General features: G+C 42.8%; 1 long non-coding RNA gene across 1 annotated transcript; it reads right to left on the bottom strand.

The window, feature by feature from the left end:
- Nucleotides 1–6,390: 6,390 nt before the first annotated feature.
- On the bottom strand, nt 6,391–11,555 carry LOC144291852 (uncharacterized). The gene is made up of 2 exons (XR_013359424.1): nt 11,114–11,555; nt 6,391–8,289 (listed from the first exon to the last, which is right to left on the bottom strand). It is a non-coding gene; the product is annotated as an uncharacterized LOC144291852 (long non-coding RNA).
- Between the last annotated feature and the right edge of the window lie 13,821 nt (nt 11,556–25,376).

The following is a 25,376-nucleotide window of genomic DNA, read 5'->3' as shown; positions in this document are numbered from 1 at the left end:
TTGCTTCCACTCCACTTTGGCAACTATTAAGTCCTATTACCTAGCTGTGGTCAGGAAGAAGCTGCTTGATGACAAGTCTTAATTCCTGGTGCGGCGCAACTTCGGCAAACTCGTTGGTCTGCATCCAGAGCATTGGAAAAAAAAGTTATTTGTAAGATGAGCCGAGGTGGGTGAGATCGGTAGATGTGTGTATCTCTGTGTGCGTTTTTACTCTCAAGGCCTGTCGTGAGTGCTCTGAAGTCACAAATCAGGTTTACTTTTTCTGTATTCCTGGTGTCACACATGGTACCTGATGTAAAGTAGACACCTCATAAGTACTTATTGAATAGAATGAGCCGTAAAAATAACTAACGTCCACTTAACGCTTCATATGACTGTTGCGTCTCAGAAATGGAGATGGTCCGTGTGTTGTTACAGGTCAAATGACTGTTTTAGGTGTTTCTCTATCAACAGATACTACAGGCGCTGTGTTTCAGATGCGGACGTACCCCTTACTGACTGATCTGTTTACCGTTTGTCTAGGCTGGTAGGCATCTCGAGGATGGAAACCCACGGCCAAGTAAACCTTGGTTCTGTGCACTTGTTAAACATTTATTTTTATTATTACTTTTTTATTTTTTGCTTTTCAATGAAAAACTGACTTTTTAATAAGGTTTTAGACTTGCAGATTAGAAGATCATGGTAGGAAGCCTTAGGAAATATTAATGCTATTGTGACCATTTTATTCGTAATTGTAGTTCCCAGCAAGTCTGCATTTTTTTCATGTATACCTAGTGAATTGGATGATTCTGGACAGCCTGTTATTTCCATCTCTGTTTTCTTGTGAAAGTTATATGCCTGATTTTGTAAAATAGCTTTTTATTTTGAAACAGTTTAAGACTCATGAACAGTTGCAAAAACAGTACAGAGAGTTTCCAGGGTACCCTTCACCCGGCTTCCTCTGGTGATAACATCTTACATAAGGAGAGTGCGTTGTCAAAGTCAGGACAGAGCTTTTTCAGATCTCACTAGCCCTTAAATGGACTCTGTGTGTGTGTGTGTGTGTGTGTGTGTGCATGTGCGTGTGCAGTCCTGTAAAGTGGACCGCATGTGTAGACTCTGGTAACCAGCACCACATTCGGGGTATGAAACTTCTACCACCGTAGACACACCTGTGCTTTCCCGTAAAGGTCACCCCCCGCCTCCAAACCTAACTCCCACAACTACTAATCTGTTCTCCAGCGCTCTACTTTGTCACTTAGAGATTGCTGTATAAAGGGGATCATATGATATGTAACCCCCTGATACTTTTTTCACTCAGTGTGATATCCTTGAGATCTGTCCAAGTTGTTGAGTTAGCAATATTCTGTTCCTATTTATGGCTTCGTGATATTGCACATATGCTTGGTTTTTTTTTGGGTAACTAACCTTCAAATCCACATCCAAAGCATCCTTCAAACTGAAAATAAAGGTCTCCCAAGAATTATGGCCTTCGGGCATGATATGGAGAAGGCTCCTAACGCCAGAGAGTGATACGAGGGACGAAGAAGATAGTCTTTCTCGACTGCTTCATGTGCTCTGAAGTTTCTTACAAATGAATGCCATCCAGTCCGGCTTCCACTTAGTTTACTAATTTCTTTATATGGTGGTGACATTTTGGGATTTCCCACCACCTTCCTCAGCTTCCTGGGCATTGGCTGCTGCTTTGGCTGTCTATAATCCTAAACTTCAATTCTTTCTAACTTATCTTTCAAATCCTGATTTTAGGGCAGCCTGGGTGGCTCAGCGGTTTGGCGCCTGCCTTCGGCCCAGGGCGTGATCCTGGAGACCTGGGGTCGAGTCCTGTGTCAGGCTCCCTGCATGGAGCCTGCTTCTCTCTCTCTCTGTCTCTCTCACTGCCTATATTCCTGCCTCTCTCTGTGTCTCTCATGAATAAATAAATAAAATCTTAAAAAAAAATACTGATTTTAGTGTTGGCCCCAGATTGAATAAGCCTAAGTTGCCCCTCCAAGGAGTCAAGCAGTCTAGGAACATGTGTTGATCCCTGCGGTAGGTCTGGCAGGCCTCTATTTGCATGAGTGACACTGGTTTGTTTGTTTGTTTGCGGACAGTGGGACGAAATCTACAGAAAAATGTACTTCTGAGAATTCCGTGTCTATTCGCTGAAATTTTCCAAGGGGGTTTCAAATAGAAGACCCTGAAAAAAATAAATGAGCTCTTTCTCTTTTATCTCTGACAGGTACTGAGTACAAAACATACTGGCGGTGTTCCAGGAGCACTACACTGATAGGCAGTGATGATTAGGGCAGCTCTGGCAACAGAGGTGAGATCACCGTGTCAGCGGCAATATCAGTGCACGAGGGGACAGCACCGGAACGCTTGACCTTGTTACTGGTTCCCTTAGCCATGGCATCACCACCTCTGCGCTTCGGCAGCCGTGGGCAGACCTCCGCTGGCTTGACCGGGTGGCAGTGTCTCCTGTGACCACTGGTAGGAAGGCGCTGTTTTCTTTCTTTTTCTTTCTTTCTTTCTTTCTTTCTTTCTTTCTTTCTTTCTTCTTTCTTTTTATTTTTTTTATTTTTATTTTTTATTTTTTTATTGGAAGGCGCTGTTTTCAACATCATTGTTGAGAGGTTGTGTGTGTGTGTGTGCGCGCACCCACGGGTGCACAGGTGCGCATGCATTTGACTTTCAATCTCTGGAGGTATCATCTTGCAGAAGTATCACAACCTCTCAAACGATTTTCTATATTGATTTTATAGAAGGCAAGTGGATCTAGGCCTCTGCCCTGGCCAGAAGACTATTAAAAAATTCTGCCGAACTTCAAAGCTTCGCTTGGTCTTATTGTAGTAACAGGTGAATGTCAACAGATATTGATATTCAGTTATTATGGGCTCAGTCACTATGCAGGTATTAAAAACACACAAGGCAAAAAGTCAGACTGGTTATCTCAACGTTACTTTCTTTTGGGAGACGGCAAGAGTGTGCAGGAAAATTACCCAACTAATGCTCATCAAGCGATTCCAGTCAATGAACTGGTTTTGCCTCAACTGTAATTAAGTCTCAGTTTGGTGATGTGGGCTTGGCATAAGTGACTGCCTTTTGGGGTTGTTGTCTTGTTGTTAACCCTATATTTACTTATCTGATGAATTAAGTTAGAATAAGTCACCACATACTAGTGGGGATATCTCAGAAAAGACCGTATTTGACCAAATAACTCAGACCTTTGGGGAATGTATTTCTGCGGGTGACTGAATTGCACATGATTCTTCTTCTTCTTCTTCTTTTTTTTTTTTTTTTCCGATTCTTGAGGAGGAGATGGATCTTAGAACTAGAGAGGGGAGGCGGTTTCCCTAAAATGGGGAGACTTATGTGGCTATACATGCAGTTACCAGTGGAAATCAGCAAGTAATTACTGGGGAAGTTGAGGCCATTGAAAGCATTTACTGCCATTCCGATCGATATATTTTGCTGCTGTCCTTCCTTCAAATGACACGTACAAAGTATTGTCCGCCGTCACTACTAACACCTCTGTGGTCCATAGTGGAGTTCTCCTGAGTCTTTTTGCCCTCCGCCAACCCCACATCCTGCCGTTGTTTCCAGCCTGGGATACTCTGAGCTGCAAGGCCCGGGAAACCTTTTTGTCCTCTACTGTCACTGCCAAAACCAAGGAGTTGCGTTTTCGATATGCTGGATTTGAATTCAGATAGGAATATTAAGTAGACTATTTTGTCTGAAGTTCAGAGGACAGGTCTGAGCTGTTAAACTTGCTTATTACCAGTATACACGTGGTATTTAAAACCAGGAGACTAGATGGGACAGTCAAGGGAGTCAAAGCCCTGGGGTGATTTTGAGGGGGAGGAAGAAGAGGAGGAACCACCCAAGGAAATGCAAAAAGAATGGTCTGGTGAGGAAGGAAGGAAACTTGGAGACTCAGGTATCCCTGAGATAACTGAAGTCAGTCTCAAAGAGGGTAGTGAATCAGGGCTATAAAATATTAGCGGTGCCTGCACATGGGCCATTGGAGGTCATTTTTGACTGTGATAAGAGCAGATTTGGTCAAAGGAGGTGGACAAAATTCTGTTTGGATTGGATTTAGTAGAGAATGAGGACAAAAGAGTCGAAAACTGTGGGAACAAATGAGGAGAGCAACGAAGCAGGGAAGAAGCTGGTGGGAGAAGTAGAGTCAAGAGAAGATAATGTCCAGAGGTGTCTTGGCACTGCAGCGAAGAGGGAAGAAAACGTTTTTAGCCAGTTCGTGTCTCCTAGTGTCCTGCATTTTTTTTTCTAATCATGATGAAAGAGAAAGAGATCTGGGGATGCCGGGGTGGCTCAGCGGTTGAGCGTCTGCCTTTGGCCCAGGGCGTGATGCTGGAGACCCGGGATCAAGTCCCACATCGGGCTCCCTGCATGGAGCCTGCTTCTCCCCCTGCCTGTGTCTCTGCCTCTCTCTCTCGGTGTTTCTCATGAATAAATAAATTAAAAAAAGAAAAAAAGAAAAAAAGAAAGAGACCTGGTTTAGGTGTTGGTAGGCGTGAAGACAGCACCACAGCCTTCACAGGGACCTTCTCAATTCAGCCTGCGGTTCCTCGTTCTTTTCCCGAGATCTGGAAGCGCACCTGGATGATTCGGAGGTCAGCAAGTTTAATAGGCAATTCTTCACTTAAGACCCCAATGATGATAATCCCATCTTTCCACGCCAACTCTGCTGCTTCTCTGACATCCTGGCTATTATCCATATCCTTCCTTTTAATTCAAGGAGGAGGACAGATAGGGTGACTCTCTGCAGCATCACTGATCCCCATTACGCTCCGTCCCCTAAGTGCCCGTCTGTCCTCCGGGGTATTGAAGCTAGACTCTAACAGTTTGGAAGCTGATTGCCTCATTCTGTCATCAGTCCAGTGTCCCACTAAAGTAATCATCCATCATTGTACTGTCCCACTAAAGTCATAACCTATTGTTATTCCAGTGCTCTGGAAAGAAAGAATTAAGATTAAAAAAAAAAAAAACACCTCAACTTTGTGGCATAATTACAAACAAACAATGTCAGGAAAGTGTTGGTTGGGAGCTAAATTATATACTAGACTTTTAAAAAAGACGTCAATAGACTTCTAACTGCTAAAGCAAATCACATTTCTTCTGAAAAAGAAAATGCAAAACAGCAGCATATTCCCGGCTCTTCTCCCGGACAGTGATTTAAGTCGTGTAAAAGCAACCGTCCCTCCCTCTCCGTGTGCCCCCAGGCCCTCCACCGCTGCAACCTCACACTGGTAACCAGGGAGCCCTGCGCCTCTTGCTTCTCCGTCAAGGAGCAAACTGTGATGTCAGCGTGTCCCTAACACGCGAGGTCTGTATCTCTGGAGGTCGCCAAGGCAGATCTGGAACCAGAGCCTCCCTACGAGCCCTAGCTCCTGCCACCGGGCAGACGAAGCATCCCTAGACGCTCTCTGTTAGATGCAGTGCTGGCTTCTGGCTGTGGGCTGGCATCGGGTGCGGGGGACGGGGAGTCTTGAGTCGTCGTGAAGCGTCCCTTATTCTATAGACGACTTTCCAGGGCTGGAAATGTAGCAGGTGCAACAGGATGCTAAGGAGATCCTTTAAGTTACAATCTAGTTCCTGGCAGTTCTGTGGGTTCTGGAGTATTTCACTGATTGTGGTTATTTCTTTTTCTCTTTTTTTCTTTTTTTTAAGATTTATTTATTTATTTATTTATTTATTTATTTATTTATTTTAGACATAGAGAGAGAGGCAGAGACACAGGAGGAGGGAGAAGCAGGCTCCATGCCAGGAGCCCGACGCGGGACTCCATCCCAGGACTCCTAGATCGCGCCCTGGGCCAAAGGCAGGCACCAAACCGCTGAGCCCCCCAGGGATCCCCGATTGTGGTTATTTCTTATGGCATTTGGCGTCTGCTGATGAGGGCTGATGAAGAAATATGGCTCCGTAATAGCCAGGCCATCATGTGATAGAACCTATTAGAGGAAGAGGAAGACAACTGATAGAGCCGGGATGTTTTTTATTGGAGAAGTATCGATGCTTTCAAGGAGAGCTGACGTCGACCATAACACTCTCCTTAAATGTTACACACTTTCTCTTCCCTCAATTATCACGAAATCATCCCCGCCACTTTGCTTGAGTGTCATAGTTTTTTATCTAAGAGGGTCATAGGTCACAACTATGTAATAGGAGAAGACCTGTAGTTCCGCTGTGTTACCGGATCTAGCATGGTAGCTTTAGCACATCCACCAGGTCATGGTTTTGATGCTGAGCTGTGGTCTTATTTTCTGCAATATAGAAACATATAACCTGTACCTCATTTTAGGGAGTAGAAATTGATTTGAGTCAGAAAAGAGGTAAAAAAGCAACCCACATGATCTGCCTTTGTCAAGGACACAGACATTTTTGACATAGTTCTTAGGGGAGTAAGAAGATTTTAATAGAATATAATAGCTCTCTGGAGAGAAGAACACATTTCCTATACGAGGAGTGTGGTGATGTATTATATCTGCAGAAGTTTTTCCTTGAATCCAGATTTCAGATCTGGTAAGGGGGTGCTGGGAAAAGACCACTGTGGGGTAGAGGCAAGAAGGGAATGTGAGATGGCTCACATTTTCCCAAGAGGTAGACAACACAACAGAATTTTAGCATCCACCAGGTATCTGTCAGATGGAGGCAATTTCCAGCGACAACATAACAGGGATGTATCAGTGACAGATTGAGTCGGTTATCTAGAGATGAAAGGCTCCCCAGACCGTCGTTTCCTCTCGCATTCAGCTTTTGATGGCTTGCTTTGTCCTTTGTATCTCTTTTCTTCACTATCTCCTTGGTTCTTTCTCTTCCTTTTCAGAACCTTAAGCTTATCTTTTAAACTGATTTATTTTGGGTTTTATGGCTTAGGGAGCAGCTGAAACTAACAGGAAAGATATAAAGGACAAACCTGGGTATTTTCTTATTGTCAAAGAACAGATGCTGCGGCAGGTGCTGCTGGTAAGATATTATAATCAAACAGGCACGGAAATGTAGAATTTAATTTCTGCATCTTGCTGATTCATTCATGCGATTGAGGGCAAATTAATATTTCAGAAATTTGCCCACAGTCTATAAGGTGGCAAAACCTTTGTGTGCTCCCATAATGCAGATTCCTCTGGAAGGAATGATGTTCGCCTCTTAATTAAGTCCTTCTTATGTTACATTTCATGCCATAGTGAAACGGGAGTTGCTCTCTGCTCCCAAAGAGGAGAGGATATGTACTCGTTCAAACTAATCTCAGCAGCCAAAAGAGTGTCTGGTTCTGATAAATCTCCGTGTGTTGATTATAAGCAGAATATTCAGGTTTTTTGCTTTTACATTTGTCTTAGGTCTGGTGCAACATTTCTCTCTGTAAGTTGCTCGGGTCTCAAATATTCTTTTTGGCTTACTTTATGTTTTTATTCTTGGAGCCAAAAAGATACCTGTCAGCTCCCTTTAATGGCTCTTTTGGCTAGTCTTCAGATACTCGGTTATCCATTTTTTAGTAAACTGTTGATAATGGGATTTAAACCACGTCTTTTGCCCAGAGAAGTTGCTGTGTCCCGGGCCACAGTTGTTCAGGCTGTTTGGATACCTGGTCCCACAGCGTGGGCGGGGCAGGTGCTGGTCCACGATTTGGCGCTGCCACTGAATCTTCTTGATTTTAGAAAAAAAGACATTGGGCATCTTGGTTTTTTGAGCAAGACTATTTCCAGAAAAGTCTATCTTGTCTTTCTTTCTTTCTTTCTTTCTTTCTTTCTTTCTTTCTTTCTTTCTTTCTTTCTTTCCTCTTTCTCCTTCCTTCCTTCCTTCCTTCCTTCCTTCCTTCCTTCCTTCCTTCCTTCCTTCCTTCCTTCCCTCCTTCTTTCCTTTTCCTCTCTCTCTCTCTCTTTCTCCTCTCTCTCCTCTCTCTTTCTTTAAAAAAGTTTCTTGATTTGGCAACTGATAAAATTTCTGGTATGGCTGCATCAGTGTATTCAGCAAGACTGCTAAAGATCATTTTGTGGTTAATATGTACTCACCTTCCATCTTACCCAGATTTATGTGTTTTAAATACTTGAAGACTTGGCAGTAGCGATTTCTTTAAAGATCAGTTATTCTTGTGAGCAGTCCCAAATGATGTCCATGATTTCTCTGGGTCAGAATTCAAATGAAGTTGGGCCCTGTTAGTAGTGTTCTTTCTTCCCATCTGTCTTTAGGATGATAGAAATGCTCTGGGAAATGTGTCCTTCCAAGTGGAACTGGAGCTTTTCTTGGGGAACATTGAGATATCTTTAGAGCTTAGGCAATTGGTCCATTTATCTGATTGGAAGAGAGCGGAGAGAAAAATCGATTCAAGAAGCAACTATTGTGTCAGTGCCATATTGTTTTAATTTCTCTATCTTTGTGATCTGTTTTGAAATCAGGAAGTGTGATGACTCTAGCTTTGTTCTTTTTTTTTTTTTTTTTTTTTTTTTAGCTTTGTTCTTTTTTAAGATTGCTTCGGCTGCTTGGGATCTTTTATGGTTCCATATGAATCTTCTCTGTTTTGGGGCACCTGGATGGCTCAGCCAGTAAGTGTCTGCCTTTGGCTCAGGTCAAGATCTTAAGGGTCCTGGGATTGAGACCTGCATTGGGTTCCCTGCTCAGCAAGGAGGTTGCTTGTCCCTTTACTCTCCTCCCCACTTACGCTCTCTCTCCCTCTCTTTCTCTCTCGCTCAAATAAATGAATAGAATCTTAAAAAAAAAAAACAAAGAGTTTCCTCTATTTCTATGAAAAATGCCATTGGGATTTTGATAGGGGTTGTACTGAGTCTGTAGGTCACTTTGAGCAGTGTGGCCATTTTTTTTTACATTGTTAAGTCTTTTAATACACAAACACAGGATGTTTTTCCAGTTTTTTGTGTGTTCTCCAGTGTTCTCATTTTCAGTGTACGTCTTTCACTTCCTTAGTTGTTTATTTGTAGGTATTTTATTCTTTTCGGTGCTATTGTACTGTTTCTTTAATTTCCTTTTTAAATAGTTCATTGTTAGTGTATAAAAATGCAACTAGTTTTTAAATGTTGATTTTGATCTACAACTTACTGTTGTAGAACTGCGTTTGTTTGTTAGTTCTAACAGTTTTGCTGTGGCATCTTTTTTCTTTTTTAAGATTTATTTATTTAATCATGAGAAGAGAGAGGGAGAGAGAGGCAGTGACACAGGCAGAGGGAGAAGCAGGCTCCATGCAGGGAGCCCGACGTGGGACTCGATCCCGGGACTCCAGGATCAGGCCCTGGGCTGAAGGCGGCGCTAAACCGCTGAACCACCCGGGTTTCCCCTGTGGCATCTTTATAGAGTCTTCTATATACAAGATCATATCATGTACAGACAGAGATAATTTTACTTCTCTTTTTCCTATTTGGATATCCTTTGTTTCTTTTCTCCCCCTAATTGTTCTGGCTAGGACTTTATTACTGTATTCAACAAAAGTGGCAAAAATGAGCATCTTGCCTTGTCTTTGATCTTAGAGAAAAGTTTTTAGTTTTTACCATTGAGTATGATGTTAGCTGTAGACATTTTCTATTTGGCATTTATACCTATAAAAATTCCTTCTCTACCTAGCTTTTTGAGAGTTTTTATCATGAAAAAATGTTCAATAGAGAGCCTAGAAATAAACCCATGTGTTTTTGACAAGGACATTAAGAATATACAGCAGAGAAAAGAAAGTCTCTTCAACAAATGGTCCTGGGAAAACTGGATATCCACATGCAAAAAATGAAATTAGGCCCTTTCCTTCCACCATACACAAAAACCAACTCAAAACGGAGTAAAGATTTAAGCATAAGACCTGAAACTATAAAACCCCTAGAAGAAAAACTAAGGGAAAAGCTTCTTGACATTGGCGTTGACAATGATTTCTTGGATATGACACCAAAAGCACAGCAACTAAAACAAAAATAGACAAGCAGGATGAGATCAACTAAAAACCATTGACAGAATGAAAAAGGCAACCCACAGAATGGGGGAAAACATTTGCAAACCATAAATCTGATAAGGGGTTAATAACCAACATATATAAGAAATTCCTATAACTTCATAGCGAAACTGCAAATAACCCAATTAAAAAATAAGCAAAAGACCAGAATAGATATTTTTTCTAAAGAAAACTTATAAATGGCCAACAGATATATATGAAAGATGTTCAACATCACTCATCATTTGGGGAGAATGCAAATCAAAACCACCATGAAATACGGCATCACATTTGTCAGGATGGCTACTATCAAAGAAAAACAAAAGATAACAAGTATGGAGGAGCGTATGAAGAAATTGGAACCCTTATGTATTGTCGATGGGAATAGAAAATGGTATAGCCACTGTAGAAAATAGTATGGAGGTTTCTCAAAAAAATAAAAACATGACTACCATATAATCCGTCAATCCTACTGGGTAGATACCCAAAATAATTGAATTAAGAATCTTCAAGAGATATCTGCACCCCCATATTCACTGCAGTGTTATTCACAGTACTCAAGATATGGGAACCTAAATGTCTCTTGACAGATGAAGGGATGAACAAACTGTGGTATATCCATATGACGGAATATTATTCAGCACTAAAAAAAGAATGAAATCCTGCCATTTGTGATAACACGGATGGACATTATGGATATTATGTTAAGTGAAAGAAGCCAGTCACAGAAGGACAACTAGTGCATGATTCCGGTTACGTGAAATATCTAAAATAGCCAAATTCATAGAAACAGAGAGTAGTAGAATGGTCGGTTGCCAGGACCTAGGGGCCAGGGGAAATGGGGAGTTGGCGTTCAATGGGTGGAAGTTTCATTCATGCAAGATGAGTAAGTTTTAGAGGTCTGTGTGCGCAGTACGCCTATAGTTAACAATATTGTAGTGCACACTGAGGAATTTGTTCAGGCATAGCTCATGTCAAATGTTCTTACGACAAAACAAGAGAAAAAAGAAGAAGTAATGTAGTGAAGAGGAGCACGGGCTTGTTGTCAAGGCAACCTGGCAAGAAGCCTGGCAACCTGGCCTCAAAGCCCGGTTTACCACTTACTAGCAGTGTGAGTTTGTCTCTCCGAGACCAACGGGATAAAGATCTGGCAGGGTTCGAGTCGGGGGACAGGCACGACGACCAGCGTACCTCTCGCAGTCTCACTGGAAGTTTCTACCTCTTATCTTCCCCTTCTCTGAGATTCAGTTTCCTCATTTGTCAAATGGAGAAAACTACAACTACGTCCCAAGATTGTTGTGAGAAGTAGAGAATTTGGGCTTCTCCATGGTGATGGGTGATTACTGGAGAAATCCGTGTTCCGCACAAGAACGTGTCCGACCCACGGTCCCCACATCCCCTCTACGGGGAAAAAATGAGGCCACGTGAGAGGTGGGGTCGGGGGAGGCCCGGACGCAGACACTGGCTAGTGCTCACTTCGCTCTGTTGCCGTAGAGCACTGAAGCATTCTAGGTAACCCGGCTTGGGGATTTGGACTGAGTTTTAAGCCATGTGATGAACAGACTGGATGTAGTACTACACTTTATGATATCAGGAAATATTTGGAAACGGCTCACTGGACATCCAGATTTACCAGAAGAGAAATCAATGTGCTGTGAACATAAAACTCAATTTTAATTTAAAAGAGTGGTTTAAATGTAATTTTAAAAACTACCTCAGACTATTTTCTTTGGCCATCTTTTTTTTCCCCCCTCTATTTTTTTCTTCTTTTAAGTACCATCGGTGTTGGCTAATAATTTTGTCTCAGTAGATTCTTTACCAGGTGTCTCTTTACCCTGAAAAGCCAAATAATAACTTCATTCTACATGACACCGATAGCAAAGTCAGATAAAAAAGGTTTCATTGCAAGGCTAAGAAAGAGCTAATTTTCTAAAATTGGAACATTATCTGTCATGTGTTACTACTCTGTAATTATGACTATTATTCTCATTGGGAAAAAAGATATTTCAGGAGGGGAAAAGATTTTTATAAGAGGCTTTTAATATAAATGGGCAATTATATTAAAATACTGACTTTCATACTTAGACATTATGTTGTAGATACATTATATTATATTTGATGTAAATTAGTAAATGATATGCATGTGAAAATCTGAAATATAGGAGTACTACTCCCTTAAATGGAAAGCATGAATAGTCTGGCAAAATAGATTTTTGAGAATAGATTCATGACTTTTATGCTTACAGAGATTTTATTGTTAATAATACATTGTGTTTTTCTTTTCTGGTGAAGAATGAATCATTTTCACTTGGCGATGATTCTGAATATTTTTTTTCTGCAAGAATGATTATGCTCTTTTAAATTGTGTGTGGGACTGAACAAAGGGCAGTGTGGTAAAAATAAAAATTATTACCATGATTCATCTTTTTCTAGAATAAAAAGACAATAGTATAAATTATGAAGATGGTATCAATTTTGCTTCAAGTGATAAGTACAAGGAGAGTTCACAGGTGGGTAGAAAGTTTGGACATGGGAGGAAATAATTGTTAATCTTTCTGAGTTTAGGAAGTTCACGTTGAATAGGCAGGTACAGGATCTTCCCAGCATAATTCACCTCAAGTGTTACTTCTAGCATGAGAATATCCAGAACTTATAGGCCAGGAAGTTATAGTTTTGGAACCTCTTTTTAAGAAAAATAACAGAGGATTAAAGCATACAGAATGAGAACCGAAGATGATATTTATTTGGAATGAGAAAACAAAGCATTATACATTTAACAAATGAGAAATACTACAAATATATCCAGAGAAACATCACAGTTTATTTATTTATTTTTATTTATTTTTTATTTTTTATGATAGCCACACACAGAGAGAGAGAAAGAGAGGCAGAGACACAGGCAGAGGGAGAAGCAGGCTCCATGCACCGGGAGCCCGACGTGGGATTCGATCCCGGGTCTCCAGGATCGCGCCCTGGGCCAAAGGCAGGCGCCAAACCGCTGCACCACCCAGGGATCCCGAAACATCACAGTTTAAATAACTGTCTGACACAACTTCACAACACCCTTTTTCTTTATCCTTTTAGCAGATTGTTTTGATTGCTTTTTCAAAAACGTGGAAGGATTTTTGTATTGTTTTCTATGAGGAGAGTATGAACGAACATAATCCAGTGTTTCATTAAACATGGGTTACTGAGATTTGTTTGATGGTTTGATAGTTAGGACGCTTTAAGTATGACCACACACAAATCCGCTGCTGGGAGGGACTGCTAGCAGACGTGCCCTTCAGACACAAGACTTCTTCTAGGTCCAACTTCCCATAAGTCCTAGAAAAAACCACGGTTTATCTATAATTATGTTCTCTGCATTATCGAGACTTCCCCAAGATGTGAGAACTTGTGTTTTAATGAGGTTAATAAAGAGATCCTCTACTTAGAATTTTATTCATTTGATGATTGGAAGAATTTTCTATAGACTAGCTTTTGGTTCTATACAATACAAAACTTGTTTTGTTTTCTATTTTCCGCATACTCTTAGTGCTGGATGCTGCATTAGACAAGTTTACCTCAATATGACTTTTATAGTTGTCCCTCCTGGTCTGGCTCAGTGGGCAAAACAAGTATTTCTGGAAGCCATTCCTACAATGAGATAGCTCAGAATAATTTACCTATATAAAAAAACACTGTGAGCAACATAAATATATTCCACTAACCCAAACTAAGTGTATCTCAACTCAACTTCCTCTTGGCTGGATCCCCAAAATGCTGTTAGCCACTCCCTTGCCACCTGACGTGAGGGAAATACGATGGAGCAGTCAGAATGGAAAGACTCTAAACAATCGTGTTTATAAAATAAATCTCACTTTTGCAAATGTCACAAAAACGTACTCGCTAGCACCTCTCCCAGGGCCATGGAGGAGGCCCAGGCAGGTAAATGGGTCTAAGGCTTAAGCTGTGTTTACTTTACCAGAGGCCTGCCTGGGATCCCAGGTGTGGGGGTCACATGTCAAGGGATGCACGTGGGCCTAATGGACAGACATGAAGCGTCATGGGGAAATTTCTTCTTCTGAGCTGTCGACTTCCCCAAAGACTTGCGCTGGCGCATTAGCGATTCACGTCTTTCTCTTCTTCCTTGGCCTTTCCCTTGGCAGTATCCTCTTCTGAAAATGCTACCTGTCTTAGGAGGAGGGGCGCGTACCCCATGCGGCCTTCTTCATCAGAAGATTTAAAAAATCATCAGAAATTTATAAAAACCATCTATACATGGTTGTTGACCTATTGAAAACCTGTATAACATTCTCAAAACAGTAACTCAGTCAATGTCCCTTTCCTCATTTTCTTTTCCCCTAAGTAAAGTTAGGGATCTATGGAAAGTTAGGGTGCTGGGCCCGGCAAGGGAGCACAGAGGTGCATGAGCAAGGCAGGTGAGGTTTCGCCACAGTCGCTGCAGCAGCGTCATGCCAGCCCTAGAGCTTTCAGGGCCTTTGTTGTTGCGCGTGTATGAGCATCATCGTGTCGCATGTGTCTTTGTGCATTTATTTCCTTTGTGTGTTTTTTGTACGTAGCTGTGCCGTTTTCTCAGTGTATTTTACATTGTAAAAAATAGGAACAATGTCAGCTGCACCTTTATGATCTTCTGGGGAGGGATCACCTACTCAGGAGCAGGGCTGCTGCTGGACAGGAAATGCCACAGGGAGCTGGCTACACGTTTGACGTTCTCAGTTCACTCAAGTATTAGCTTTCGTTCTCTGGACCCGTTTGTCTTTCATGTCCTGTTACCCTCTCGTTCTTTTTAAAGCAGTGTATATATTTCTAAGCAGAAATCTTTTAAGCTGAAGATTTTAATCTTTTTAGCTGAAGATAAACTTAATTGATAAAATAGGTACAGCCTTCATTAAAGCAGGGCCTGGGAGTTAAAGGCCTGGTAGCTGGTCTCCTTCCCTTGTGGCAGGTCCCCACGTGAAATTCTAGAAGCCCTTAGAGCTCCCATTGAACAAAACTTTAATACTCTGGTATAGAGAAATGATTACTAGACAGAGAATAAAAAAATAGGGATTTTTATTGTGATTTGCATTTCTGCTAGTGCGGTGATAATAGGCAAGTCATTAATTGCTGTAATCCCCCCTCTTTTTTTTTTTTTTTTGCATTTGTAAAAGTGGATAATAATATATGGCCTTGCTCAGCTTATATTACAGTGAGGCTAACGAAAGCCAAGTGGTTCATATATGTGAAAGCTCTTCAAAGTGCTTTACACTTAGGCTTGATTCTAGTGTTATTCCCTTAACCTTTCTAATAAAACCATCATTTAGATTATTAAAATCACAAAATCATGAATGATCAAATCTGCATTATCTCTGCTATTCTATGTCCTTGATAATATTCCAGGTCCCAGGTCAGTGGCCACCTACTTCCTGTTCATCTTGACAAGAACACCAGAAATAGGAGTTTGGCATTTCCCAATAAGCAGTGGGACAAAAAGCCCACATACGATGACATGAAGGACAATGACTAAGCATATTAAGAAATAAATAAAAAGTCATAATGGACTATAAGCTTTCCTGGTGTTGGCAAATCTCTGCTGTGACTCACAAAGGCTGGATGACACTGTTTATATGATACGGTATACAGAAACAAAATATTTGGAAGTGACAAATTAGTCTCATTTTCAGTTTATGCCCAAGTGTATCTGATTGTAAAATTCACATTGTAAAATGACATGACATAAGAAAACCTAAAGGAAAGCAGAGGAAAAAAAAAAAAGAAAAAGAATAGGCAGGGAAAGGTGAATACAAAGTATTTGTGGACTACTTAGCCCGAAGAAAACCCCCTGAATGGTGATTTAACAATTGGTTTTTAGGACACAAAGAAATTTATCATGTAGAGAATGTTGTATGTCTGGCTCTTCACAAAGAATTCAAGGTCTGTTGGAGCTCATGGATCCTGACCTTTCAGGGAGGGTCATGGAAAATGGAAGAGGGAAGTCATCCTATGAGAAACATTGACCCTTCTGCCATCAAATCCCTTTGCTACCTAAATCTTTTCAAAGGGATGAAAATATCCCTCATCCTTAAAGACATAAACTTGATCCTAGATGGGATTTAGAATGGAATGACCATGGAGGAACTGAATTGGAAGCAGGATCCTGGAGAAAGGCTGATGATTGACACCAGTGAATTAGAGTCAGGAGATGGGGAGAGGGAAGTGCTCAGCAGCTCTTCAGAAATTACAGAACCCACTTTGGTTACCTGGAGAGATTGGCCTCCACACAACACAGATAAGGAAGAAAAAGCCCATAATAAGCAGCTTTCCTTAATTGACATGTGGGATGGCCCTGGGAGTCAGAGAAGCTCAACCTACATCAAGATAAACTTGGTTTATGATCAGACTAAAGGGCTTGTCTTTGGTTATTCAGGTTCTTAGGAATGATATCCAGACTGGGAAGTCCTAGAAGGGAGGAAAGATACACAAAGCACAAAGCGTCCTCTCCGGGTTTGTAGGCTTTCCACATTGTTAATGTAAAGGATTCGTCACATATGGTGGAGTCGGTACACATGGAATGGATCTGTGTTCATACTTCTTCAGGTCAGTGTCCCATATACTATTCACCCCAATCCCAGATACCAGAAAACAGGCTGGAAATACATCTCCCAGGAAGGCCAGATCCATCCATTGCTCGTCTCTTAGCCACAGACAGATTGCCTGGGTATGGTACTGTTCTTTGTCTTCATAACTACTGGACACAGGCCTGACACCTTCTAGATCACTAAACTTATTTGAGGAGAACAAACATGATCTAAAGAGTCAAAGGGGTGAGAAGTGAGATTTAGCAGGTGTCATATTTTGCTGTATTTTCCATTTATTTTTCTTTGGGGAAGGATTTTAGTTGTCATATGGTCTCGTTAAAAAAAAAAAAAATTTACGGAACCCACTAGTACGTAACACTGGAGAACGCTTTTCCTATCTACTTCCAACTATCAGACAAAAGTTTAAGCTGCTACTATCCTTTTTATAGTGAATTGTTAGAGGTACTTTAAAAACCACCAGGAATTATGGTCACTGTATCTTTACTACCTTCTTCCTTACTGTAGCTGATGATAAAGCATCGCCAAGAATGATCTAATGTGTGCTTGTATCTCAAGTCCGTATCTGTACTGTATTAATATAGGTAACATTCCTCTCTACAGAGTGGAGCCAACATACATCACATGTTAGTCCCAGAGATTGTTTGGCTTTCTGAGGTTTGGTTCTGCTTTATATCAAGATTTCAGTGTATGAAGTTCAGATTTTCATGGTAGCATCAGTCAGAACTGAAAGAGAGTCTATTACTTACGAGGCCATAGAGAACAAGCACTTCAAGACACCTGGGGGCCTTGTCCAGTACAGTCAACCTAGATAATGGGAAAATTAGCACCATGATACGTGGAATGTTCTTTGCATGTAGCACATCACGATACCTTTTGATATTTCTGTATCTGGAGAATCCCAGCATGGAGCTAGAGTCAGGGGCAGATAATTGGGATGCACTCCAGCCCATCAAATGCTAGGTGGCATCTGTCTCTTTGCGCGTCTGATGAGTAGATGGACAATGCTTCAGTTGGACTTGTGCGTTGGAGCGGAGTAGACAATAATTTGCTGTCTATGGTCTTTGTTCTTGAATAGATTTGTGTGAGCTAAGCTAGTACCTGTGACTCATAAACTAATAATCGGTATTGCAAGTGAGATGTAGCAAACCTGATGGTTAGAAATATTCCTTGTGAGAACAGCAGTCTCTAGGAGTTCTGGCCTTCCCACCTTGGGCAACAGATATCAAGAGGGTTTTAAAAACTCATGGTCTCCTGGAGATAATCAAATGGGTTGGTTTAGAATGAATAAACCCATTTAATGGGATGAGAATTATGTTATTATACTTCTATAAACTTTGAATGATAGCAGCTGGAGGTATGATACTAATTTCCAATGCCCCATTAGTCAAATTTGGTAAAACTATGTAATCAAGTATAGCTAAGGGAGTAATATCTGTTCTGCACCAGTCTGTTATTCTTAAGTGTCTAGTTTCTAGGGATTCTCCTATAGGGGATTAATGCTCCTCTCTTCCATGGCTAAGCTGTCAATGTCATATTCTTGAACCAGGAGCCTGTGCTCTCCTGTGATGTCTCTTGTAAAATCCTTGCTGCTCGCTAACTCTCCCTGCAAGTCTTTTCCTCTTCCCCGCAGCTCTGCAGCTGTCTGTGTTTTCACTCCAAGCACACCTTTTAGCAGAATGGTTGCCTCTCCTCTTTGGCCCCGTTGTGGCAGGGGGAGAGGCAATTTAAATCTTGCCTATTTTGGTAGAACTTCTGTAACTTCCCAGAGACAAGCTGAAACTGGCCTTCTATTCTATAGAAATGTAGCTGCCAAGTTCTGCTATCAAGGAGAATAAGCTTATAGCAGATCCTATATAGTCGGGTGCAGGGGCTATTGTAAAAAATGGGCCCAGTACTGACTCTAATGGTCTCTTAGCCTTGCTTTGTTCCCATATTTTCTTTTTTAAAAGGTTGTATTTATTTATTCGTGAGAGACACACAGAGAGGCAGAGACACAGGCAGAGGGAGAAGCAGGCTCCATGCAGGGAGCCTGACGTGGGACTTGATCCCAGGACTCCAGGATCACGCCCTGGGCCGAAGGCGGCGCTAAACCGCTGAGCCACCCGGGGATCCCATGTTCCTATATTTTCATTGTGATCTTAATGACCATCATGTCACAATATGACTTTAGGGGAGGAAAAGGGCACTTTTCAAAATGGTGATCAAAGCGAGTGTCAGAATCTTTCGTTAATGACCCAAGCATCTCTGCAATCGGAAACAGCGCAGGTATTTTACTCTTTAGTAGTTTCATGCTGCATGAGCACAGCCCCGAGAGTCTCCATTTGCACCTCCCAGCTGGGAACTAAAGGGGATTGCTTAGATGGCTGGTGTTGCTCCCGGTAGACGTGGTGGGAGGGCTGGCGTCGTGCCGGTGTTGGCAGAGGGTGCAGTTTGACTCATTTAATATGTATGATGGTTTGTACTCTGTATTGAGACCGGGTGTGTTTTAAAGCTGAGACAGGGAGCTAAATAAACTCACAAACACAGTCATAAAATATCGGGCTAGGAGATTTTAACATGGTAATAATGTGAATCTCCATTAGTACGTATCCTGTACTGCCTTAAAGAGTAAGTCTTTTATTAGAATGCTGCAAATCTTACAGAGAATTTTGAGAATAGATGAATAGCATCTATATAAGGAAAATCTGAAAATCCTTGACAAAAGCACTGATTGCCAAATGCATTTATAATGCTCTGTAAGAGAAGGGAGAAGGATGGAGAAAACCTTATATAAAACAGAGAAGGGCAAACAAAGGCTTCCTAACATTCTCATTGCCATTATCAATCTTTTATTTTCTAGGCCTAATGCCTGTATACGAGACGTGTACATTCATCTACCCATGACATCTGTGCGGAGCATGGCACAGCGTATCTCTAAGTCTGTAATTGCTTGCCACTCTGTGCTGGGGAAAATGAACTCCTGATATTTAGGAAGAAAGAGATTTTGCTTTTTCGGCAAAGCGATGGTACGCTTGCCACGTAATGTTCTTAGCTACTTGGGAGACAAAGGAATATAAATAATGATAATATAATAACATATATTACAATATATAATGTAAAACTTAAATAATTTAAAGTAGTGTTGACAGCATTTCATTCCAGTTATCTATTAGTGTTGAGAAATAATTTTCCCTCTAACCCTTCTGAGTTCTTGGCTGAGACCCCTTGTAATAAAAGACAGATTAATGTGGAAAACAAACAGAAGTTTATTAACATGTGTATCTCATGTATACTTGGGGGATGCCCAGGGAAACTGAGTAACTCCCTGACGTGGTCCAAGCCATTAAATTAAATACCAACTTAAGCTAAATACCAAAGAAACACGGTGTAGGGAAGGGAGGCCAGTTATGAGGACTACGAGGCAAAGCACAGTAAAGGGTAAGGTCAGCCATGGAGATTTAAGGGGGTACCTTCTTTATTGATAAATCCTCTTGTGATTTACAGTCATCCTCCTCTTTCTGGTGCAGACAGGGAGACACTTCCAAGTGGGGATCTGTTTTATGAGTGTAAGTTTCCCTTATAAAAGGGTTACTTCTATTTTTAGAACTTCTCTAGTGTCTGCTCTTTCTCAAAAATAATCAGCTCAGAATAATCCTTAGGGCAGAGGCATGTTCTGGGGGACATATTCTGCTGTTCTTCACTGTATAATGAGTCACTCCAAAACTCAGTGCCTTAAAACAACCATTATGTTGTGCTTTGATTTTGTGGGTCAAGAGTGTGGGTGAGTTTGGCAGGTCTGCGGTCTCTGATCCACATAGCATTGGCTGGGACACTAGGGCACCTGGTGGGGGAGGGGGTGTCTACCTCGAAGGTGGTTTTTGCACTCATATGTCCAGTGTCTCAGTGGTTTTGATCTTTCTCTTGCCACGTGAAGTCTCATTCTCCAAGGCCTCTCCAAGTGGCTTGAATTTCTCACAAAATGGTTGTTTCAGGATAGTCATGTTTTTTACATGGTGTCTGCGTTGCAAAAAGCACAGAACAAAAGTTGTCAGGTAGCCGAAGGCAATCCTGGCAGTGGTGCAGTGTAATTTTGGTGTATTCTACTGGGAGCACTAATCTCAGCACACACCTAAATTTAAGAGGTTTGAGAAATAGACCCCACTTCATTTTTTTTAAAGATTTTATTTATTTATTTGAGAGACAGAGTGAGCATGAGAGGGGGAGGGAGAAGGGGCAGAGGGAGAGGAACAAGCAGACTCCCCACTGAGTGGGGAGCCTGACTTAGGGCTCGATGCCAGGACCCGGGGATCATGACCTGAACTGAAGTCAGACGCTTAACTGACTGAGCCACCCAGGCGCCCCTAGATGCCACTTCTTCATAGATGAGTGGAAAAGTCATATTGTAGAGCGGGTAGGATGGGCAATGTATTTGCATCTGTCTTTGGAAAATACAGTCTGTTACACGCTTGAAGAAAATGAGGCAGAGGAGAGAGCGGGTGGGCCCAGAGGAAGATGGAGACGTAGTTTTAGTAGGTTCCAGTTGACAAAGCTTGGAAAGAAATGGTCAGTTTATACTCACCTACTGCCCCATTAACGATATCGATGTCGGAGTTTGCATGAGGAGTGACAAGCTAGAAGACAGAAACTCGACTTCTACCTTCTCTGAACACGTGCCTCAGTTTATCCTTAATCACTGGCATTCTTCTTTTCTGCCTAATTATGTGCGAAAGGTGTTAAATTTCAGTGCTGACTGCTCAGAGATGATTGTGGTACGGGGTTCCTAAATCCAAATGCAGACATATCAAAATTGATGTTGCCTGTAAATGCTCATGATCCAGATGAGTGGAACGGGGCTGTGGGTGTTGGCAGCGCTGTGAGTGACGGAGCAGGGAGCCCTTCAAGCCGTTTTGCAACGATGTCCATCACAATTAAGGAGGGCTTGGTTCCTTAATGTTTTTGTAAAATCATTGTCGATTATTGACCACAAGTTCTTAAAAGCTTCCCAGGAAGTCACGTGCACCACTGGCAGGTTATGAGCTTATGTTAAGTAGCTCAGCAGTTAGGGCACTTTTAATTTTCTGGGAATAGAATTTCTTCTTTGTATATAATGTATTAAGTAAACTCTACATGCAATGTGGGGCTCTAACTCACAACCCCAAGGTCAAGAGTTGCATGCTTCACCCGGCCAGGTGCCCCCGGAATCCCCTCTAAGGCACCAGTCCTTGATCTGCTTAACAGCTTCAAGTAAACAGACTCAAAATGTGTTGCACAACACTTGTTGTGCCAGTGCTCTCGTTTTTTCTTTTGGTGAGTAAGAATTTCTGGCGGACTTTTGAAATGCTAATTTCTAGGCCTTACCTTCAGAGTTGCTAATTCAGTGAGGTTGGAGAGAGCCCTGGACAGTTGTATTTTTTTATTTTATTTTATTTTATTTTATTTTATTTTATTTTATTTTTATTTTATTTATTTTATTTTATTTTATTATTTTATTTTATTTTATTTATTTTATTTTATTTTTATTTTATTTATTTTATTTTATTTTTATTTTATTTATTTTATTTTATTTTTATTTATTTTATTTATTGATTTATTGATTTTTTAATTTAATTTTTTATTTTTTTGACAGTTGTATTTTAAAACATTTCAGATCATTCAGAGGCAGACGTTCAAAGAATATACCACTTTCAGTTAATGGCTCAAGGACTTGGTGTCAATGATATTTGAAAAACATTTTTTAGGCCGTATAATATGAAACCCATCGTATGCTCAATATACTTAAGGACTGTTATTGCATTTGATTTCGATATAATCCTGACTGTGCTAAAGCTTCGTTAACGCCATTCCATTTAATTTCATTCAACAGCCATTCATTAACCACCTATAGTGGGTAAGAGACTATGGTAGGTGCAGAGTCACAAGGATGGAAAAGACGTGATACTTGTTCCCAGGGAACCTACAGTTTTGACTCTCCATTTAGTTTCTTTTCACCAATAACTATATTAGAGAATGACTTAGTTACTGCTAGGAAAGTGAGAGATGGGAAAGCATGGTATAATTCAGCTAAATTCAGAATTAGGAAATCATAGAGTCCCGATTTACCTTAAGTTTGTTTTTGTGCTTTGAGCAAAAACACTATGTATCTCAAGTCTTCACTTATTTTATATGTAAAATAAAGAGGTTAGATCATATAATTTTGAAGTGTTTTCGTATGTCTCAAATTCAGTGATTCTCTATCAAGGATACTGTGACTTTATGTTAGAAAAACAATGAACAGAAGAAAATATAGGAATTGCCAATTAGGGCATGAAGGGATGCTCAACATCTTAGGTCATCAAATCACAGGTTAATTAAAATCACGGTGAGATACCATGTCACATCCACTAGAATGACTATAATAAAAGAAGACAATGAAGCCTTGGCGAGGATATGGAGAAACTGGAAATCCTCATGCTTTGCTGATGGGAATGTAAATGGCCTTTGCTGCTTCTGTTAATGATGATAAGGTCACCAAACAGCTGCGGCTTCAGCGAGCAAAGCACACGGACGACTCATCGGCCCTTTGCGCTGGTGACGTCCCTTCATTGTGACCTGAAACCTGTTTTCTGACCTCATTTTCCTTCTGAAGTGGTTGCTTTTCCATTGATTCCTTTATTCCTCAGTCTCGTATCTAAGCACATGACCAAACCCAGGCTTCTTTCTGGTGTTTTCTCTCAGAAAATCCTTTGGTTGATATACTTGACTCCTGAAAAGCTGGCAGTGACTCTAGGACCCGGGAAGTAGCGGCACATCCAAGACTCCGACTCCTGGGAATCTGGATAATCATTAATCTGAGGTCCTGTCTTTTAATTCCTTTGAGATAGTCCGCGTTTCTCAAAGGGTGATTCGTGGACCACCTGCGTCAGCCGTCGCCTGATGGGGCTTATTGAAACTGTAGACTTGTGATTCTGTTTCAGATCACAATATCTAAGGGTGGACCCCGGAGAGTCTTAGATTTGCTCAAGTTTGAGCATCTGTGGCTAGCTGTCCCAGTACGATTCCCTAAGACTGAAGCAGGTGAAAAATGATTGATGAGGGACGCCCGGGTGGCTCAGCAGTTGAGCATCTGCCTTCGGCCCAGGGCATGATCCTGGAGACCCGGAATCGGGTCCCCCATCACCGCCCTGCATGGAGCCTGCTTCTCCCTCGGCCTATATCTCTGCCTCTCTCTCTCTCTCTCTCTCTCTCTCTCTCTGTGTCTCTCATGAATAAAAATGATTGACCAACAGCAGGACTCCAGAAGGCTCAAGGACGTCCGCCGAAGGGAAGCCCGAGGAGAACCGCAAGGCTCTGTCGGAGCAGAGCACCAAGGATGCGCTTCCAGGAGGCGGCAGACAGGGCGGGGGTTGCGTGTCACAGCTGCTGTTCCAGCGCAGGATCGTCTGCGTGCATCTGCTGAGTGGGACGGCTGCGGGGTCCGCGTCGCCGCTGCCTATTTGCGCCCTTGCATGGAACTTGCTGAGCGCCGTGTGCCTGCTGATGAGCTCACTGCTATCGGCGTCCACGGAAAAGTGCCAGGGCTCTGCCCTTGAGGGAGCGGTGACGCGGGGGAGAGCCACCCGGAGACGGCCGAGGAGGGCCCGCAGGTGCGAAGACGGGGTCGAGTTCTGCGGAGCAAGCAACGAAGGGAGAGAGTGCCGGAGGCTGTGCTTTACACGCAGTGACTGCCGCTGTGCTTGTCGCTCTGGGCGCCCAGAGTGCAGAGAAGGTCACACCCGCCCCTCACGTCGGGATCGCTGTCAGAGGCGTCAGCTTTAACACGATTCCGCTGTTTTCCCCCGTAGGCGATGCTGGGGTCTCACGAAATTACCTCTGTCTCTCGCTTGCGTTGCATTGTTGAAGGCGACACGGGGCTGTGCAACCCGCCGGAATGAATTACAGTCCCCCTTGGACGCGACGCCAATTAGATTCCTACTTCGTTAATTAATTCGTCGCTGTCCTTGTTCTACCTCTTGCCACCGTCTTTGTCCGCACGTGCTGGGTCACGGTGTCTCACGATCGGAGATGGGCGTGCCCGGTGTGCGGGGACAGCTCGGCAGGTGCTTGCTGTCGCCTCCGTCGCCGTTCTCCTCGCCTCCGCCAACGCGCGGCTACGTGAGAAAACCAAGGCCTGTTTCTTCTCATGGAATCCTGGGGTTGGGGACGCTTCAGAGGTCGTACACTTGAATTTCATTAGTTCATATTAGGATGCTCTCTACTATGTTTTTTTGAAAGGATTTATTTTAGGGAGCGTGAGAGCGAGCAGGAGGGGGGCAGAGAGGGAGGCAGACAAGTGAGCCCGCCGTGAGCACGGACTCGGTGGGGCACGGTCTCATGTCCCCGAGGTCGTGGCCTGCGCTGACATCAAGAATCCGAGGCTGCGCCGAGTCCCCCCGAGGACGCAGTCCGTCCTTGTGTCCCTCCCGCCCGTGTCGTCTTCTGGGCCAGCTCGGGGCAGCGCTGCACAGGAACCAAGCGTGACGCCGTGTCCCAGGGCTGCACCTGCGTCTAGCGAGGCCCCCTCTGCACCGCGAGGGCCTGGCAGCGGGTCCCCCGCAGAGTCAGCCCGGCTGCCGGGTCACACCGTGTCCCCGCCTGGGACTCCACCGTGGCTCTGAAGCCAGCAGCCCCCTCCCGTGGTCTCTGGCCTCCCCGGAAGCGCCAGGCCGAGGGCGCTTCCCCACACGCACTTGTGCCGGAGTTGGGGCCTGTGCACGCCGAGACGGCTGGGGCGCGGGGCCTGGGCCTGCTCGCACGTGCCAGGGGCCTGGGGCCGCTCGCTTACCGGCCGCAGCGGCATCCTCGCGGCTCTCGGCGGTTTCCAGCCGGGCTGAAGGCTCGGTGTGTGGCGGCGCTTAGGGCGGCTGCTGTCCCGGCTG

Source organism: Canis aureus, chromosome 20, assembly GCF_053574225.1.
Source record: "Canis aureus isolate CA01 chromosome 20, VMU_Caureus_v.1.0, whole genome shotgun sequence".
Lineage (NCBI taxonomy): Eukaryota > Metazoa > Chordata > Mammalia > Carnivora > Canidae > Canis > Canis aureus.
This window is presented reverse-complemented; position numbering and strand designations above follow the sequence as displayed.